Raw genomic sequence first — 21,262 nt, 5'->3', positions numbered from 1 at the left:
CTGGGCGCCGTGGCTCACGCCTGTAATCCCAGCACTTTGGGAGGGCGAGGTGGGTGGATCACCTGAGGTTTGGAGTTCTAGACCAGTCTGACTAACATGGAGAAACCCCATCTCTACTAAAAATACAAAATCAGCTGGGCGTGGTGATGTGTGCCTGTAATCCCAGCTACTCGGGAGGCTAAGGCAGGGGAATCGCTTGAACCCGGGAGGCAGAGATTGCAGTGAGTTGAGATGGCGCCATTGCACTCCAGCCTGGGCAACAAGAGTGAAACTCCATCTCAAGAAAAATATAAAATAAAATAAAAAAGAAAGTAGAATAGATTCTATTCTGTAGAGTAAAAATTTAAAGGTAACCTGGCAGGAAGAACGGAGAAGTAAAGGTAAGTAAAGGTATTCAAAGGTCTCATTTATTGGTGGGAACAGTGAAAAAAGGAGTGATTTGGTTGAAAGGAAAAAGCATGAGGATTTCATATGATAGTCCAGACACTTGTGTGTGATGATAAAGGGAAGGTAATTAATAAGAAAATGAGAATGTAGAGCAACCGGAACAAATCAGCAAAAATGAAGAAAGAAAAAAGAGGAAATGCAATGTAAGACCAAAGATAAATATTAAATAAAATGGAATGAATAAAATAGTTGTTATACTTAACACGAATGGACTAAACTTTTCTATTGAAAAACGGAGACTGGCGGGTTGGGTTAAATAACAATATCAAGCAATACACTGTTTATTGTTTTTTAATGCTTAAAACAGTGAGTTTTTTAAAGACTGAAAACTGAAATGGACAGAGAGATATCACAAAGAGAAAGCAGAAATTCACATTAATGCCAGATGGGCAGAATTTAAGCTTAAAACCACCAATGAAATTAAAGATGAATAATACATAATGATAAAAAGAATTTTTTTTTTTTTTGAGACAGCGTCTCACTTTGTTGACCAAGCTGAAATACAGTGGCATGATAATAGTTCACTGCAACCTTGAATTACTGGGCTCAAGCGATTTTCCTACCTTGGCCTCCCAAAACACTAGGATTACAGGCATCAGTCACCATCCTGGGCTAAAAAAGTACAATTTAGGTAAAAGATATACTAGTCATTACTTTGTATGTATTAGATACAGCAGCTAAATATATAAAGTGTTAGAAATGCAAGGAGAACTCCATTTAGAAATATATATGTCTTTCAGAATCATCCAAATCCAACAGGGCAAAAAATAGTAATAATGACAAGCAGAAATTAAATAGTAAAACTATTGAAATGATGGGGTTCAGGATATACTACCCCAAAATAGGGCAGCTTGCCATATTGAATATTTTAAGCTGAAGGAATCTGAAAAACGGCAGGGAGAGGAAGGACACTCTGACTCTTTCTTCTCCCTGAAATACGACATAAGACCCTCACATGAGAGGTACCTTCCCGATACTCAGAGAGAAGGACACCTTTAACACCGAAGACGGGAAGATGGAGGGATGTTGAAAGTAATTTAAACCAATAAGCCTTGCTAAGTTTCCTCCAGTTTGCTATCCTAGCTCAAACCCTCTCTGCCCCATCATATTTTTCGACAACTTTATACTCTTTGTCAAACCTAGTATAAAAATACTCAGGGTTAACTGTTTCTTTGGGTCTTCATTTCCACTTCTGTGTTATGTAAAACAGATTTTAAATAAATTTGTATACTTTTCTCTTGTTAATCTGTATCTTACAGCCCCAGCAAACAACTCAGAAGTGAGAAGATATTTTTCCGACCCTACAATATTAAACCATATATCCTTTGAGTAGAAAGTATTAAGTAGAAAATATTCATAGTTTTGCATGTTCATGGAGTATTTGTGACATTTGGTCACACTCTTGGTTGAAAAAATGTAACTTTTTTTTAAAGGTCAATTTTACACGTCATATTCTCTAATAAAACTCAGAAATAAGAAATAAAGAATGACAAAAATTCTAAACACTTATGAATTAACAACAACACTTTAATAAAGTAACAACACTTTAATAGCTCTGGGTCAAAAAGAAAGTAAAAACCAAAACTAAAAATTATTTCAAAGCAATCGCAAGAGCTACTATTTATGTCAAACCAATAAGACATATGGAAATCTATGAGAGGAATATTTGCAGCTTTAAGTGCCTTTGCCATTAAAGGTTAAGAGCTGAAAAGTAAAGAACAATACTCATCTTTAAGAAATTAGAAAAAGAAAACAAAACCAAACAAAAGTGGAAAGATTAAAGTAGTGAAGAAGGAAAATAATGAACGGGAAAGCAAAATAATAAGTAAAATAGTAGAAAGGATAAATAAACCTAAAAAGGAAAGTCAATAGAAGCCTGACTAAGAGAAACATACACAAGATAAGAAATGAGAGACAATCAAAGATAAGACACTGAAAACATTCTAAGAGAATATTAGATTCAATGGCAAGATTTCAAAAAACCTAGAGGGAATAAATGATGTTCCTGCAAAATATAAACTAACACAATTGACCCAAGAAGAAACACAAAAACTTGAATAGATCAAATGCTACAGAAGAGACAGAAGGAAGCTTAAAAGACCTACTATCTAAAAAATCACCAGAATCAGATAGATTCAGAGGTAAGTTCTAGCTGATCTTTAAAAATAAACAAGTAAACCAGGTAATTCATATGGAACTGGTACTTTTCCAGAGTATAGAAAAAGCAATCTCTGGCCTCTCCTTTTTTCTCTTCATCATTTTTCCTCTCTTTAATGTTCGTCTCCCCATCTACCTCACCCAAATATTTTGGCACATTTAACTGACTTCACAGACTTGCTGGTTTCAACATCACTGCTCCTTGCCCCCTTCCTGACCACCTTCCCTCATCAAAATGTCTGCCTCCTCTGGCAGCTGGTCAAGCTGGGACTTAGGAGAGCAATGTTGGCCTGCCCAGGTACTGCTCGAGAGTTTTACTCCAGAGGTGCTCCTTTGAGCTAGAAGGCCCATCTTCCCTCCATGGAGAACACTGACTCCTTCCGTGGGCTCTGTTAGTTTTAGGCTGCCAGTAACAGAATACCAACTCAAAATGTCCTAAACCATAAGGGAGTTTATTATCTTAAGTAATTCAATCGATTCCATGGTTCAGCAATATCATCTAGAATCCAGCTTCCTTCTCCATGCTGCTATTTATGACACTCACTTCATTGTAGGGTTGCTTTTCCTCATTGTCATAATATGGCTACCAGCAAAACTGGGTACACGTGTGTCCTTGTCCATGTGCAGGATTCAAAGACAACTGGCTCTTTCCCCTGACAACTCTGGTGAAAACATCTCACATTTCTTTAGCCCAATCACAGGTAGGGGACAGTTGGCTTTGAGTGATCATCTGAGGAAAGACTGTTAGAGAGACAGCCACAATGCCTTTTTCAGTTCCCACCTCATTTTCCCAGTTGGTCAGCAGGGAAATCTAGCACTAACCCCTAGGAATGCCCAACAGAAATGGAATTTGTCACCACGAAGGGTACCAAGATATGCTATACCCCCCAAAATATGCCTTTTTGTTACGTTGAATATTTTAGTTAAAAGTCATCGAGACCAACAGACACAGAAAAAGCTCTAAAAGTAGGGCACAAATTTTCCTTTAATAAAGGAAATTTAGAAAATTTCCATCTTTAAAGGTATCTCCTTTTCCCTTATGGAGAAGAAGACTCAATAACTCTTATCAGTGGAGAAACACTAAACAATCCTTGTTTACCATACTTTTCTTGGTCACCTTCCTATAACTTGCCTGCTGACCTAGAAGTCCTAAATCCCTTTTCCTTTGTTTAGCTAAAAATGGAATACTGTAAAAGCCTTAACCATCTGGCTACCTCCTTGAGGAACATTTTTCTTTATAAACTCTGGTGTTTACGTATGTAGCTATGTACATAATTAAAACTGTTTTTTTCTCTTGTTAATCTGTCTGTTATTTGTTTGATTCATGGACTCCAAGTCAATAAACCTAAGAGGGGTAAATAAAAAAATGTATTTTTTTCTACTCTGATAACCAATAGAAAAATTAATACTTTGACACAGGAGATGCTTTTATTATTATTATTATTTTTACTACACCTCATCTTGATATGTTACTTGTTTGTAGAAAGACTACCCTCTTTGATTCTTTTGTTTTATAGTGGGAATGATTGAGACGAGTAGAGCATTATTTCAAATTCTCTCACAAGACTGGATTGTAAATCACTTACTGTCATGACTGTGGCCAGCTGCCATTCAATTGTACTTAATTCATACACTATTGCTATTGACATGTTTCTCAGGTGAGTGAAAAGTTTCTATGCCTCTGTATTTTAATTGGTTTAGCTCAAGTTTTGGCTAAACATGTTAAAGAAAAACGAAGCCAGATACTAGTTAAAGATTATGAAGACAAACCAGTATGGAAATGAGCTCAACTTCAATCCATATATAGACGACTAGGCATTTTAAAGGGAAAATGAGAGAGTGAAGAGAGAGAAACAGCCTGGCTTAACCAAAGTCACGGAAGTGAAAAATTACAATAATTGGGTAAAAGGGGTTGGCCAATGTGATTAGACCATCTGGGTTTGTTAACTAGTGCTTATTGAAGTTAGGCTCTTACCCTCCCACAGAGCCTGGGAGACAGGGGCCAAGTCTTAAGATGTTGGCTAGAGCAAACAGTAAATTTTTCAACAACCTTGAGATTTCCCAGACAGGAACTTGAGGAGGGCTGGGTTGATCCCAGGTCAGGGCCTTGAGCTATGCTAGCGTTTAATCAAGTCTCTTGGTGGGGGAGTGGGCATGACAAAATCATTTGTGATGACAGGAAAGAACAGTTCTCAGATGTAGCCTAAAGAAATCATGCTACAGTAATGATTTTAATATTATAGCTGCTGACATATGATTCTGCTTGGTCACTAAATTTATAATTTTGCCTACTAATATAAGGTCAAATTAATACTGAGTATTGAACTTGTAATTGAATAGAGGACTAATTTGCACATTATGCCTTCATCGTCCCTGAACACATTCTTATGTAACAGAATAATAAAATTGGCTCCAAAGAGAGCCTTAAATCCACCATTTGGAAAAACTTTTTAAAATGGAAGAACAAGGTTTTGTGTCAAATAGTCAACATTTGTCCACTAGCTTTAATTGATGATAGAAAATCATGGAGTTAGTAATAAAAGCCTATATAGACATTTGCACAAGCAAATTAAATACAGAATATAACTTTTTAGCCTTGTGAATCCTTTCATTGTAAAAACATTATTGAAACAACTGACAATAAATGATATATGTTCTCTCTCGAGTTGTTAAAATATGTGCGAAATTAATTCTCAGAATCTTTCCCCATGCACATTCACTCTTTGGAAACATATACGTGAAAATGTGAAAACTTTTATAAAGCTGACAAAAATGAAAAGCAATTCTAGTAAAATTTCCCATCATTCATTCATTATTGGCTGTAAAACAGTGGTATCTTTGCAATCACAAGCAGTACTATGTGGAATAATTTGCTATAGGGAAATGGAGTAAATGTTTTGCTAACTCAGATATGTCTCTGGTGGGGTTTGTTCTATACTGTACGCTGAAAGTCCAAAAGGAAAAAAAATGTTGTCTTATTACAAACCACAGTTTGGACTTAGAAGATGACGATAGCATCTAAGATGAAAATTGAGCAAAACAATCCCAGTTGGGAATTTGCAAACCCGAGCTCAAAGGAGCCCCTACAGAGTAAAACTCTCGAGTAGTACCTGGGCAGGCCAACATTGGTCTCCTAAGGCCCAGCTTGACCAGCTACCAGAGGAGGCCAGAGGAAGCCTAGGAGATCAGAATGGTTTCAGGGGACAGTTCCAACTATTCCCCATAGGCACACTGACCAGGGTTGCCTCAGGACACTGCTCACTACATCCTGGCTGTTTCAGCCAATCCATTGTGACTCAACTAGCCACATATACAGCTTGGGCTGCTGCTCCAAAGAGTACAAGCCATAAGCCTTGGCAGCATCCAGGTCCACAAGGCCCTAGTTCTGCAGGCATGCAAAATGCCAGAGTGATGGAGGTGTGGAGGTTTCCACCTAGATTTCAGAGGATGTAATGGAAAACCTGGGAGCCCAGGCAGAAACCTGCCACAAGGGTGGAGCCACCAGAGAAGCTCCCACAGGGGTGATGCCTAGTGGATCTGTGGGAACATGGCCACTGTCAAGACCACAGAATTGTATAACTACTGGCAGTGTGAAACACTTACCTGGGAAAGCTACAGGCACTACCCTCCAACCCACGCAACAAGGCCATTGGGGTGCGGCTTTCTGAGGCCTTGGGGACCCAATCCCCATACCAGTGTGTCCAGGAGGCAGCACATGGAGTGAAAGATTATTTTGGAGTGTTAAGATTTAATTGTATGCCCTGTTGGTTTTAGATTTGTATGGTGCCTGTTCCTCCCTTCTCTTGGCCTATTTTTCCCTTTTGGAGTGGGAATGTTTACCCAATGTCTGTCCCACCATTGTATCTTTAAAGTAAGTTTTAAAAACATTTTCACAGGCTCTCAGATGAGACTTTGGACTTTTGATTTGGTGATGGAGCACATTAAGACTTTTGAAACTATTGGGAACAAATGTTTCTATTTTGTATGTGAGAAGAACATGACTTTTGGTGCCTGGGACAAAATGCTGTGGTTTAGATGTGGTTTATTACTCTCAAAACTGATGTTGAAATCTGATCCCCAGTTTGGCACTGTAGGGAGGAGGGGCCTAGTGGGAGGTGCTTGGGTCATAAGGATTAATCCCTCATAAGTAGATTAATGCCCTTCCATAGAAGTGAGTGAGTTGTTGCTTTCACAGAATGGAATTGTTTACCAGAAAGCATGTTGTTACAGCGGCGAGTTTTTTGCTTTCTAGACTCTCTTGTTTCCTCCCTCACCATGTGATATCTTTGCACATGCCTGCTCACTTTTCGCCTTCTCCACCATGTTTTTAGCCAGACTATAGCCTTGCCAGAAGTTGGGTGCTATGTTATTGAATCTCCCAACTTACATAATTGTGAGCTAAATAAACCTCTTTTCTTTATAAATTATCCAGCCATGGGTATTCTGGTATAGCAACACCAAATGGACTGAGACAAGACAAGGGGGAAAAAAAACCACATGATTATCTCAATTGATGTAGAAAAAGCATTTGACAAAATTCAACAGCTTTTCATAATTAAAAAAAAAAAATCAACAAATTAGGAATAGAAGGAAACTGCCTCAGTATAATAAAAGCCATATGTGAAAAAACTCACTATGAACATAAAACTCAATGGTGAAAGACTGAAAGCTTTTTCTCTAAAATCAGGCACAAGGCAATGATGCCTACTTTTGCTACTTCTATTCAACATAGAACTGGAAGTTGTAAACACAGTATTCAGGGAAGAAAAAGACGTAAAAGACATTCAAATCAGAAAGAAAAAAGTAGAATTGTCTCTGTTCGCAGATGATATAATCTTATTTGTTGAAAACTCTAATTCATCAAAAAACTGTTAGAAGTAATAAATAAATTCAGCAAAGTAGTAGGATACAAAGTCAATGCGCAAAATTCAGTTGCATTTCTATACACTAAAAAGAACCAACTGAAAAGAAAATTATAAAAACAATCTCATCTATAGCATCAAAAGAATTAAATCCTTAGATACTAACTTAAGTGAGAAAATAAAAATGTAAATATTGAAAACTACAAAACATTGCTAAAAGAAATTAAAGAAGACATAAATAAATAGAAAGAAATCCCATGTTCATGGATGGAAAGATTTAATATTGTTGAGATGTCAGTGCTTCCCCAAGTCATCAACAGATTCAATGCAATCCCTATTAAAATTCCAAAGATAGATTTTTAGAAATAGAAAAACCCATCCTAAAATTCACAGGCAATCTTAGGTGGTCCCTGAATAGCCAAAGCAATCTTGCAAAAAAACAAAGCTGGGTGTAATATAATTTGGATATTTGTCCCTAGCAAATCTCATGTTGAAATGTGATCCTCAATATTGGAGGTAGGGCCTGATGGGAGGTGTTAGGGTCGTGGGTGTAGATCCCTTATTAATGGTCATGGGTGTACCTCCCTTGCAGTAATGAATGAGTTCTTAGTCTATGAGTTACCATAAGATCTGCTTGTTAAAAAGAGTCTGGCCCCTCCCTCCTCTCTCTCTTTCTTGCCTCTCTCACCATGTTGCATGCGTGCTCCCCCTTTGCCTTCCATCGTGATTTTAGGCTTCCTGAGGCCCTCATCAGAAGCAGATATTGGCACTATGCTTCTTGTACACTCTGCAGAACTGTGAGCCAAAATAAACCTCATTTCATTATAAATCACCCAACCTCAGGTATTTCTTTACAGAAATGCAAAGTAGACTTCTTGTACACACTGCAGAATTGTGAGCCAAAATATACTTCATTTCCTTTTTTCTTTATAAATCATCCAATCTCAGGTATTTCTTTATAGAAATGCAAAACAGACTTCTTACACACTCTGCATTGTGAGCCAAAACACACCTCATTTCCTTATAAATCACCCAACCTCAGGTATTTCTTTATAGAAACGCTAAATAGACTAATATAAAAGGACTCACACTTCCTGATTTCAAAACTTACTGTATAGCTGTAGTAATCAAAACACTGTGGTACTGGCATAAAGTCACAGACATCCACCAATGAAATAAAATAGCCCAGAAACATATCCTCACATACGTGGTGAAATAATTTTCAATAACGGTACTAAGATCATTCAATGAGGAAAACACCATCTTTTCAACAAATTGTGCTAGAAAACTGGATATTCACATATAAAAGAACACCCAGTTTTCTGACACCATATATCACCTTATCTAATACCATATATAAAAATTAACTGGCTGGGCATGGTGGCTCACGCCTGTAATCCCAGCACTTTGGGAGGCCAAGGTGGGCAGATCAAGAGGTCAGGAGATTGAGACCATCCTGGCTAACATGGTGAAACCCCGCCACTACTAAAAATACAAAAAATTAGCTGAGCATGGTGGCAGTCGCCTGTAGTCCCAGCTACTCGTTAGGGTGAGGCAAGAGAATGGCATGAACCCGGGAGGCGGAGCTTGTAGTGAGCCGAGATCACGCCACCGCACTCCAGCCTGGGCAACAGAGCGAAACTCTGTCTCAAAAAACAAAAAACAAAAAACAAAACTAAAAATGGATCAAAGATTGACTTCTTTGTGTTGCTATAACAGAATAACTGAGACTGAGTGATTTATAAAGAAAAGTTTACTTAGCTCATGGTTCTGCAAGCTGGTAACTTCGGAAAGATAGCGCCAGCATTCATTTGGCTTCTGGTGAAGGCTTTTGTGTTGCAACGCCACATGGTGGAAGGTCAAAGGGGAAGTGAAAAGATGTCAAGAGGCAAAACCTGACGGGCATTCTGGCTTTATAACAATTCACTCCTGAAGGAACTAATCCATTCCTGCTATAAGCAATTCAGTTTTGTCAGAATAAGAGTGCACTCGCTACTGCAAGAACAGCACCGAACCACACAGAAGGGCAGAGTCCTCATGACCCAAATACCTCCCATCAGGCTCCACCTCTTAGAGGTTTCACTTGCCAACATTGCCACACAGGGAATCAAGGTTTCAATACGAGTTTTAGCGGGGAAAAACCATATTCAAACATAGCAAATAACTAAATGTAAAATCTAAAACTGTAAAAATCTTAGAAGAAAACATGAAAATAGCATCAAAACTTTGGATTTGTCACTGATTTCTTGGATAAGACATGAAAGATGCTGGCTGGGTAGTGTGGCTCACACATATAATCTCAGCACTTTGGGAGGCTGAAACATTGAAGATTACTTGAGCCCAGGAGTTCAAACCAGCCTGGGCAATGAGTAAGACTCAATCTCCACAAAAATATTTATTTAAAAAATTACCTGGACATGGTGGTGCATTCCTATAATCCTAGCTACTCAGGAGGCTGAGACAAGAGGATTGCTCTTGAGGTCAAGTGTTTGAGGCTTCAGTGATTGCGCCACTGCACTCCAACCTGGGTGACAGTGAGTGATCCTATCTCAAAACTAAAAAGAAAAGAAAAGAAAAGAAAAGAAAAGAAAAGAAAAGAAAAGAAAAGAAAAGAAAAGAAAAGAAAAGAAAAGAAAAGGAAAGGAAAGGAAAGGAAAGGAAAGGAAAACATAGCGAACAACAACAAAATAAAAAAAATTGGACTTCATGAACATTTAAAAATTTGGAAGCAAAAAGAACAATGCTAGAGGCATCACACTACCTGACTTCAAAATATATTGCAAGGCTATAGTAACCAAAATATCATGATATTGGTATACAAACAGACACATAGGCCAATGGAACAGAATAGAGAACCTAGAAATAAATCCACGTATTTACAGCCAACTGATTTTTGACAAAGGTGCCAAAAACATACACTGAGGAAAGGACACTGTCTTCAATAAATGGTGCTAGAAAAATTTGATATATCTATGCAGAAGAATGAAACTAGACCCCATCTGTCACCACATACAAAAATTAACTCAAGATGGATTGTAGACTTAAACATAAGATCCAAAACTATAAAATTACCAGAAGAAAATATAAGAGAAATATTTTAGGACTTTGGTTCTGACAAATATTTTATGATTAAGACCTCAAAAGCACAGGCAATGAAACCAAAAGTAGACAAATGTAACTCTACTAAACTAAATAGCTTCTGTGCAGCAAAGGAAACAATCTACAGAGTGAAGAGACAATCCACAGAATGGGAGAAAATATTTACAAAATATTCATTCAATAAAGGACTAATATCCAGAATATACAAGGAAATCCAAGAGCTCAACAGTAAAAACAAAAACAAAAACAAACAAACAAAAAAAATTACCATTAAAAAGTGGGCAAAAACCATGAATAGACATTTATCGAAAGAAGACATACAAATGGCCAACAAAATGCTCTACATCACTAATCATCAGAGAAATGCAAATAAAAACCACAATGAGATATCATCTTACCCCAATTAGAATAGCTATTATCAAAAGACAAAAAAATAACTAATGCTGGCAAGGATGAAGAAAAAAGGGAACTCATACACTGTAGGTGGGAATATCAATTAGTACAGCCATTGTGGAAAACAGTACGGAGATTTCTCAAAAAAACTAGAAATAGAACAACTACCATACAATCCAGCAATCCCACTACTTGGTATTTATCCAGAGGAAAATAAATCAGTATATTAAAGGGATATCTGCACTCCCATGTTTATTGCAGTATTCACAACAGCAAGGATGTGGAATCAACCTAAGTGTCCATCATTGGATAAATGGATAAAGAAAGTGTGGTATATATATACATAATGGAATACTATTCAGCTGTAAAAAAAATAATAAAATCGGGGCTGGGTGCGGTGGCTCACGCCTATAATCCCAGCACTTTGAGAGGCCGAGGCAGGTGGACCACGAGGTCAGGAGATTGAGACCATCCTGGCTAACACGGTGAAACCCTGTCTCTACTAAAAATACAAAAAATTAGCAGGGTGTAGTGGCAGGCACCTGTAGTCCCAGATATTCAGGAGGCTGAGGCAGGAGAATGGTGTGAATCCGGGAGGTGGAGCTTGCAGTGAGCCGAGATTGCACCACTGCACTCTAGCCTGGGTGACTGAGTGAGATTCTGTCTTAAAAAAAAAAAAAAAAATAATAAAATCATGTCATTGGCAGCAACATGAATGGAATGGGACATGATGTTAAGTTGAGAAAGACAAATATTGCATGCTCTTACTCATACATGGGAGCTAAAAAAGTTGATTTCATGGAGGTAGAGAGTAGAAAGATAACAGAGGCTACCTGTGGGTGGGGGCAGGAGATAAAGAGGTTGGCTAATGGGTACAAACACAGTCAGAAGGAATAAGTTTTAATGTTCAATAGCAGAATAGGGTTACTATAGTTAATAACAGTGTATTGAATATTTCAAAATAGCTAGAAGACTTGAAATGTTCCCAACACATAGAAGTGATAAATACTTGAGGTGATGGACACCCCAATACCCTGACTTGATTACTACAGTCTATGTGTGTAACAAAATATCACCTGTACCTCATAAATATGTACCAATATTGTGTATCAATAAAAATTGTGCATCAAAAGACAGTATGAATAGAGTAAAATGTAACCCACAGAATGGAAGAAAATATTTGCAAATGATATATCTGATAAGGGATTGATATCCAAAATATAAATGGAACTCATAAAACTGAACAACAAAATAGCAAACAACCCAATTCAAAAACGGGCAGAAGACTTTATAGGTATTTCTTCAAAAATATGCAAATGGTCAGTAAGGACATAAAAAGATGCTCAACCTCACTAATCATCAGGGAGATGCAAATCCAAAACCGCAAAGGGAGACTACCTCGCACCCATTAGGATGGCTACTGTAAAAAACAAAACAAAAAATTCCAGAAAATAACAAATGTTAAGCAATGATATGGAGAAATTGGAACCCTTGTGCATTGTTGGTGGAAATGTAAAATGATATGGTTGCTGTGGAAAACAGTCCCAAACTGAAGACAGAATTACCATGATCTAGAAATTCCACTTCTGGGAACACAGACAAAAGAATTGAAAGCAGGGATTCAAAGAAATGTTTGTATAGCCACATTCATAGCAGCATTATTCATAACAGGTAAAACATGGAAGTAACCATCAACAAATATAGTCATCAACAAATGAATAGATAAGTGAAATGTGGTACGTATATATGATTGAAGATTATTCAACCTTTAAAGGAAGGAAATCCTGACACATGCTACAACATGGATGAACTTTGAGGACACTGTGTTAAGTAAAACAAGCCAGTTACCAAAAGACAAATACCATATGAATCCATTTATTTGAGGTACTTATAAGTCAAAAATCATAGAGACAGAAAGTGGCGTGGTGGTTGCCAGGGACTAGAAGAAGCGGGGAATGGAGAGCTATTCTGTAGCAGGTACAGAGTTTCAGTTTTACAAGATTAAAATAGTTATAGAGCTGGATCCTGGTGATAGTAGCACATTATGGGTGCGTTTAACACACCTTTACACTGATCTATACATTAAAAAATGGTTAAGATGATAAATTTTATGTTATATATACTTCCACAATGAAAAACATTAGAAAAAAATTTAAATTAGAATATTTCAATATAATATTTTTAAGAGACAGGGGCTTGCTCTGTCGCCTAGGCTGAAGTGCAGTGGCGTTATCATGGCTCACTGCAGCCTTGAATCCTTGGGCTCATGTGATCTTCCTGCCTCAGCCTCCCCAGTAGGTAGGATTGCAGGCACACCCCATGCCTGGCCAATTTTTAAAATTTCTCATAGAGGCAGGGTCTCATTATGTTGACCAGACTAGTCTTGACCTCTTAGTCTCAAGCCATCTTCCTGCCTTGGTTTCCCAAAGTACTGAGATTACAGGTGTTTCCTGCCTTGGTCTCCCTAAGTACTGAGATCACAGGTGTAGCCATCCCACCCAACCACAGATGGTTTTTGTCTTTATAATTCTGTATATTCCAAATTTTCACCAATGAATTAATTTTGTAATTAATGTAATTAACAAGATGGTATTTTTTGTGTGTTCAGGGGTAAGCTCCACCTACAGGAAAAATTATATACAGAAACCCATTCCTAACACAGTCTAACCATATTGTGTTAGACAATGAGGAAATGCTCTCCGTGTGCCTGATGTTTGTGAGGTCCTGAATATTCAAAAATAAAAGACGTGGTCTCTGCCCTCATGGAGCTTAGACTCTAGAAGGAGACAAGTTTTACTATAATGTTTATTGAGAACTCATTAGCATTAAGCATTTTACTTAGATCATCTCACTTAATCTTCACGGTAATTCTGTGAAGTAGATATTATTCTTGTCCTTTTACATAGGGGGAAGTTGAGACTTAGAGAGGTCAAATGACTTGGCCAAGATCACAGCTGGTAAGTAACGAAGGAGAGCTTCAGGCCCAGGCAGACCAGCTCCAGATGTTCTTTACCAAGATTGCCATAGGCAACTATGATCAAGGTGACATGTGCTAAGATAGAGTGTTATCAGAGCACTCAGAATGTGTGTCTAACTCATACTGAATGGAGGAAAGGATGCTTAAGGCTTCCTGGAGGAGGTGGTATGGTCACAGAACAGAATAGGAGTAGGAGTTGGGGCTAGAATAGGTTCTAAAGGGTGTTCGAAGCAGAAGCAGCCCTGTGTGCCCTGAGCCCAAAGGCATAGACTGTGGCACACTCAAGAATGCAAGTGGTTCAGTGTGGATGGAGCAAGGGTGCAAGGGAATGTGATGGCTTGGGAAGCAGGGAGCAAGACTGGAACCTTGTTAGAAAAGGACATATTTGCCTCATCAGATTTGCACGATTTGAATTGTGCAAAATGAAATTATTTCTGTCAGCTTTGCACTGCTGGGTAAGAAAAAGGGTTAAATAGGCTTGCAAAATCCCATTCCTGTTTGACTGATCACTGCCATGGCAACTCAGTAGCAGCCAATATTGTCAAGGCCTCTTCTTTGGATACAATAATAAATAGCGATTAAACATTACCTGAAGGCTTTATATTTTTGCCATCAGTTAAAATTTTGTTCTTGGCTACAGTGAAGACTTTTTCAAATTACAGAAAAAAAACAAAAAGAAAGAGTATATTTTGAATAATGTACTAGAAATACTTTATGCATGTGCTATAAGAACTTGAAGCCCTAACATTTCAGGAGTTCTGAAGGGGCTTTCTCTCTGCTAGGAATAAGGACTTGGCAGAAGGTAAACAATGATGCAGCACTTTGCAGTTTCACAAAACATGAGCCCTATTATGTCTGTCATGATTTCTTTGGGGGTGAATAGCTACCCCTTCTCCCCTCCTTTCACTTTTAACTCTAGCTGAAACAAAGGAGCCAGTCTCACTATTACTGCTGGGTGACAACTGTGTGATGGGTGGGAACTTGTTTCTAAAACAATCCACAAATATTTAGATAACAGTACCATTCTCAAAGGCATTCCCAAATCAGGCAGCTTCGTCAAAAAGAGCAATTCCGTAGAGTAACTGAAGGCATCTCAGCTTTGAAGGGAGACCTAGCTGGGTTCCCGTCTCAGCTCTCACTCCTGGCAGCTTCACCTTCATACTTTAGCTAACCTCTAGGAGCTCAATTTCCTGCCTTGTAAAATGGAATTTATACTTTCTTCCATGCAATGTAGTTGAAAGGACTGGAAGTAATGAATGTAAATGTGACAAGCAACACATTATTTGTTCAATAATTGGTCATAGCTATTGTTATTTATTCAGGGTCACAGACTCATGATAATTCAGATCATAAAACACTATGAAATGGCTTCGGCAAAAAGTTTGGAACCCTTGATTTACATCATATCATATTTCATCAATTCTACAACACAAGGTACTTCATGTTTTCGCATCTCTAAAACTGGGATGTCTCTCACAACATAAGATGTGTCATAGTTAATTGGCAGTGACTTTTCTTTCTGAGTTGATCATAAAATAATAGAGTGTCTTACAATGGAGGAAACCTTAGATTAGAAGAAATAGGGTAGCTCCTTTCAGCATATGGAGCATTTTGCTTTGGTTATAAGCCAACAAATAAAAGAAGGAGCCAAATCCAATTTCTGTGCAATAAATCTCTGACAGAAAAGATAAGATTCATGGCAAGTACTCATCTCATCTTTCTGAACTACTGCAACCTGGCAACACATCTGTTCCTAAGAGAAGACATGTCAGAATCATCCATCCAGTCTCCTATGTGATCCATACCATCTGGTGCCCTCTTTGTGCATCTCCTCACCCTTCTTCTCCCCACCCCATGGATTCCTGCTAAAACAAAACAAAACAAAAAATACTTAGTTTGAGATTTTCAAAGTTGTTTCTAAAATGGAACCAGGCAAGAATGTAATGAATATAATTTTACAGGCTTGCAGAAACAGGCTAATCACAGTCTTATTGTTGGGGGAGGCAGTAGGAAGATGCACACACACACACACACACACGCACACACACACCCCTCTGTCCTACACTACATATTTCTGCCTTGAGACTTCATGTGACAATCCCCAGAACTAGGGCTCTAAGGGAATATGAGTAGTTGGGACCCCAGAGTTGCTGTTGTCACCTGCTTGGAAACAGGAGGCCCACACACATACATTTACTCTTTTAGGTAGCAGAACCAGATTATAAGTAGGTTAGGAGGCACTTGACTGGGGAATACATCTATGGAAGTGTTAAAATATCATTGGCGTAAATTAGGACTATGATACCAACTAAGATTTTTAAAAGCAAAAACCGGTGAGGTTTTTGAAAGTGACTGTACATGGTGGCTGAAACATAAAGTTGGTCCTTTACCTGGAAAGGAGACACTGACCTCTAGGAGAAATGGTTAAAAACAAAACAAAACAAAACCCCAGCTCCCTCAGGTGCTAAGCATGATTCAAATGAGTGTTTTCGTAGTGATCATAAGGAAGTCATATGGTACACTTATGGGATGAGCCACCAATCCTGAAATTCTGTGCCTGAAATGAACACTTGTAGTAAGTTAAAAGGACTACCAGAAACTGCCAAGGCCCTACCATGTCACTGTCCTTGCAAGCTAATAAATTAGCCTGCTACTGTTTCATGGAGGCTGGTAGAAGATACGAGTCTCCTGGGTCAAATGGTTTGGAACAAAGGGCAGTCAGAGCCTTGCTTGCAAGATGTGTAGAGACCCTGGAGAACTGTCTCCCATCAATGATGTAATATGTTAAATGCATGTGACATAGTGGAATATAGCATAGTAGGTCCCACTTCAATAAACAAACACATATTGAAACACATAGAGAAAGAATATTGGTATAAAGGGGCACAGACTGTAGACTATCTAGAAAGTCCACATGGTCCATCCAGCTCTAGCCTGGAGCACAGCAGGTTTAGTCTTCTCATGGAAATGAACGTGAATGAAAAGGTCAATTCATGGAGAAGGAAATAGGACAAAGGAAACAGAATTGTTCTTTTATTCTTTGTTCAGAGACATACATATTATGTATTTCATAATTCAGAAGAAAGAATAAAACTGATTATTTAAAAGTGTAGTAATTGGAAAAATCTTTCCCTAAAGGCAATGCAAAGGTTCAAAGTTTAGTTATGGAGAGCTAATATTTTTCCTCTTTCTGTATAGATGACTTTTCCTTTCCTTTGATGATATCTAACAGTTCACAGTTCTTTGTCCTTCTATTTAAAGGACTTGAATTGGGAGATAAAGTTGCCAGATTTAAGATGTATGGAACTTGAATTATTTTAAATATGTATATCAAATCAATTGGAACATTCTGTATGATTTTAAACTGTGTAATTCATTACAACTTGAATTTCTAAATTTTTATATTCTAAGCATGTTCTCCTTTTCCTAGAATCATTACATTTCATTATAGTCTTCTACATAATAATCATTTTCTAAATAACTTTTACTAACTGGCAGCCTAATGTTATTTTATTTTATTTTTTTGATACAGAGTCTCATTCTATTGCCCAGGCTGCAGTGGACTGGCACGACCTAGGCTTACTGCAACCTCTACCTCCCAGGTTTAAGCAATTCTTCTGCCTCAGCCTTCCGAGTAGCTGGGACTACAGGTGTGTGCCACCACACCTGGCCAATTTTTTGTGTATTTTTAGTAGAGACGGGGTTTTGCCATGTTGGCCAGGCTGGTCTCGAACTCCTGACCTCAGGTGATCCAACGGCCTCGGCCTCCCAGAGTGCTGGGATTACCGTCCTGAGCCACAGTGCCCAGCCCTGATGTTATTTTATAAGATTATAAGATAACATTGATACAATACTATTACCTAATCTGTAGAACTTAATCAAATTTCTCCAATTATCCTTTTTCTGCTCTAAAATTTAATTCAGGATCCCACATTGTGTGTAATTTTCCTGTCTCCTCCATCTGGATCAATTCCTTTATCTTTACTCTCTATGACCTTAATATTTTGAAGAGTCTTTCAATTTGGGTTTGTTTGATGTTTTCTCATGATTCAACAGAGGTTATCAATTTTTGGCAAGAAGACTCCAGAAGCAATATTGTGCCCTTCTCAGTGTACATCTCAGGAGGTGCATGGTTTCAATAAACCTCATATTACAAATAGCAATATTGACTTTGATTATGTGGTCTTGACCAGGTTTCTCCACCTGGAATTTATGACATTTTCCCTGTTGTAACTAGAAAGTATCTTGTGGGGAGATAATCTGAGACTCTGCAAATATCCTATTTCTCATCACATTTTTGTTTACTAATTGTAACATCCATCAACATTGCTAGCCTGTAATAGTTATTACTATAGCGTTTACCAGAGAATGATTTTCTATTTCTACCATCTGTCTGCATTTATAAATTGGAATTCTAATGTAAAGAAGACTTGAAGAAATAACTTATTCAGTTATCTATGTATATCAGTTGTCTTTGTTTTACATATATGACATTGATTTTACTTGTCAACTTGACTGGGCCACAGGGTGCCCAGATATTCAATTAAGCCTTACTTCCGGTGTATCTGTAAGAGTGTTTCTGGATGGAACATTTGAGTGGACAGACTGAGTGAAGCAGATAACCTGCTTCAGTGTGGGTGGGTCTCATCTCATTTGGGTGAAGGCCTGAATAGAATAAAAGACTAAGTAAGAAAGAATTCTTTCTTTCTATGTGCTGGTCCTCTAGCTGGGACCTTGGTCCTCTCTGGCCTTCAGACTTGAATTTAGACTGGAATTTATACCATCAGCTTTCCTGCTTCTCAGGCCTTCAGACTCAGACTGGAATTATACCATTGGCTCTCCTGAGACTCCAGCTTGTCAATGGTAAATCTTGTAACTTCCTGGCCTCCATAACCACATGAACTAACTCCTTATAATACATCTCTTTATATATACAGTCACACATTGCTTGATGACAGGATAAGCTTTGAGAAATGTATCATTAGGTGATTTTGTCTTAGTGTGAACATCGTAGACTGCACAAAAAAATCTAGACGGTATAGCCTACTACACACCTAGGCTATATGGTACAGCCTTTTGCTCCTAGGCTACAAACCTGTACAGCATGTGACTATTCTGAATACTGTAGGCAATTGTAATATAATGGTAAGTACTTGTGTATCTAAACATATTTAAATGTAGAAAAGGTACAGTAAAAATACAATTTAATCTTATGGGATTGCTGTTGTATATGCAGTCCAGCATTGACTAAAATGTTGTTATGCAGCCTATGACTGTATATTTATAAATATATGCATATGTATGTGTGTATATATTACATATATATATATATAGACAGAGTATATATGTATAATAATAATATCCTATTGGTTTTGCTTTTCTGGAGAACTCAGAATAAAACAGTATACAGTCAAAATACTATCTTCCAAAGTTACTTATGTTAGTTCTTTTCCTCTGTGTTCCCTTTATGTCATGTTGTTCATTTGTAATTGTTTACTTATTACCATTTATATTAATTTTAAAAATTAAGTCGTATTCTATCTGCACAAAATTCTCCAGGACTTTCTACCTCACTCAAAGTCAAATTAGAAGTCCTTTCCACATGGCCTAAGCCTACATGATCTGACCCTCTTATGCCTCTCTAACCCCATCTCCTTACCAGACTCTTCCTAACCCCAGTCAGGTCACACTGGCCTCCGTGCTGCTTCATGAGCTCCTCGCTGCTCAACACACCCCACGAGCTCCTACCTCAGTGCTTTTCTACTTCCTCTTCTCTCTGCTTGAAATGCTCTCCCCCATGTATCAACATGGGTGAGTCTCTCACTTCCTTCAGGCTTCTGTTCAAGAGGCATCTTACAGAGTTATTTCTTTTTTCTTTTTCTTTTTTCTTTTTTGAGACAGAGTCTCACTCTGTTGCCCAGACTGGAGTGCAGTGGCATGATCTCAGCTCACTGCAACCTCTGCTTCCCGGGTTCAAGCAGTTCTCCTGCCTCAGCCTCCCTAGTAGCTGGGACTACAGGCACCCACCATTGTGCCCAGCTAATTTTTGTATTTTTTTTTTTTTTGGAGAGACGGGATTTCAACACGTTGGCCGGGCTAGTCTTGAACTCCTGACCTCATGATCCTCCTGCCTCGACCTCCGAAAGTGCTGGGATTACAGGCCTGAGCCACTCTGCCGGGCCTATTTCTTTGGCTGCCTTAGTTACATGAGTATGAGCTCCATGAGGGCTTTGTTTTATTTACTGTCATACTCCCTGATCTAGAACAGTACCTGGAACTGTTCTAGTAGCAGAAACTAAATACATATGTATATAGTTGTTATTGAACATTTTCCCCCTCCAACTTTGTTAAAATATGATTGACAAATGAAAATAGTACACATTTAAGATGTACAATATGATGATTTGATATATAGATATATTGTGAAATTATTATTACAATCAAGCTAATTAATACTGAACATTTGTTGAATTAGCCAAATTCATATTTCATTAAGAAATATCTTATAAATGCTTGAGGGCGTGGGTTAAAAAAAGAAATATCTTAAGATGTTTTAGCTGTTAATATTAAGTATCAACTGATAAACTGCCAGCATAAGGACTGACAATCTGTATTTCTGCCTTGAATCCATATTACAGTAACTGTGTGAGTACAGAATGTGATTTAGTCTATTCATTAGAATGTTTGCCCTCAATATACTCCTCCGCATCTCTTCTAACAGCTGCCTGTCCTTATATAAATGAAACATGTTTTCTCCCAAATTCTCCACAATGAATAAGTATTATTTTTGTAATCAGAGAAAAAGAAAAAGCTATTAAAACAAAAAGCTCACATGTTAAAGCATAAATCTTTGCCATAAAATGATTGTGATACTCCTAACTCTTCACCCTTCAAGTTGACAAGCTTCAGAGTCAACTTTTAAAGACCTGTCTGAAAAAATTACCCTGAAACATAAGTGCACCTGTAGGTAGGCCATTTACTAATGTATAAGCCAGCCTGAAAAAGACAGTTATCTCAAATCACTTAACAGGGATAGGCAGAATAAGGAACTAATAACAGGTAGCAGAAAGTGTGAGGCAACTATTGCGCTGCTTCTCAGGGAATTAGACAAAGGGAGAGAGAATGGAGCCATAATTGGGGTGAGGATGTCAATGTTTCTTCCTGTAGTTTACACACAATGAAGTGGGGATAACTCTAGAGGGAAAGCACTTAAGGTGAGTGAAGTGTATTGTCAGCTCTGGGTTAGAGTATTTGGAAGCTAGATACAAAATACCAAATTATGAAAGTAATTGAGTGATGTCTAAACTGAGAAATAATAGCTAGAAAG

At 37.9% G+C, this 21,262-nt stretch overlaps 1 pseudogene; it reads left to right on the top strand.

Annotated features, from left to right (window-relative positions):
• The first annotated feature begins 208 nt into the window (after positions 1-208).
• The window catches only part of LOC111555274, a 36,561-nt pseudogene continuing 15,507 nt past the window's right edge, over positions 209-21,262 (top strand).

Source organism: Piliocolobus tephrosceles, chromosome 10 (assembly GCF_002776525.5).
Source record: "Piliocolobus tephrosceles isolate RC106 chromosome 10, ASM277652v3, whole genome shotgun sequence".
Lineage (NCBI taxonomy): Eukaryota > Metazoa > Chordata > Mammalia > Primates > Cercopithecidae > Piliocolobus > Piliocolobus tephrosceles.
Note: the sequence above shows the minus strand (reverse complement) of the source record. Positions and strands in the feature narration are given on the sequence as shown.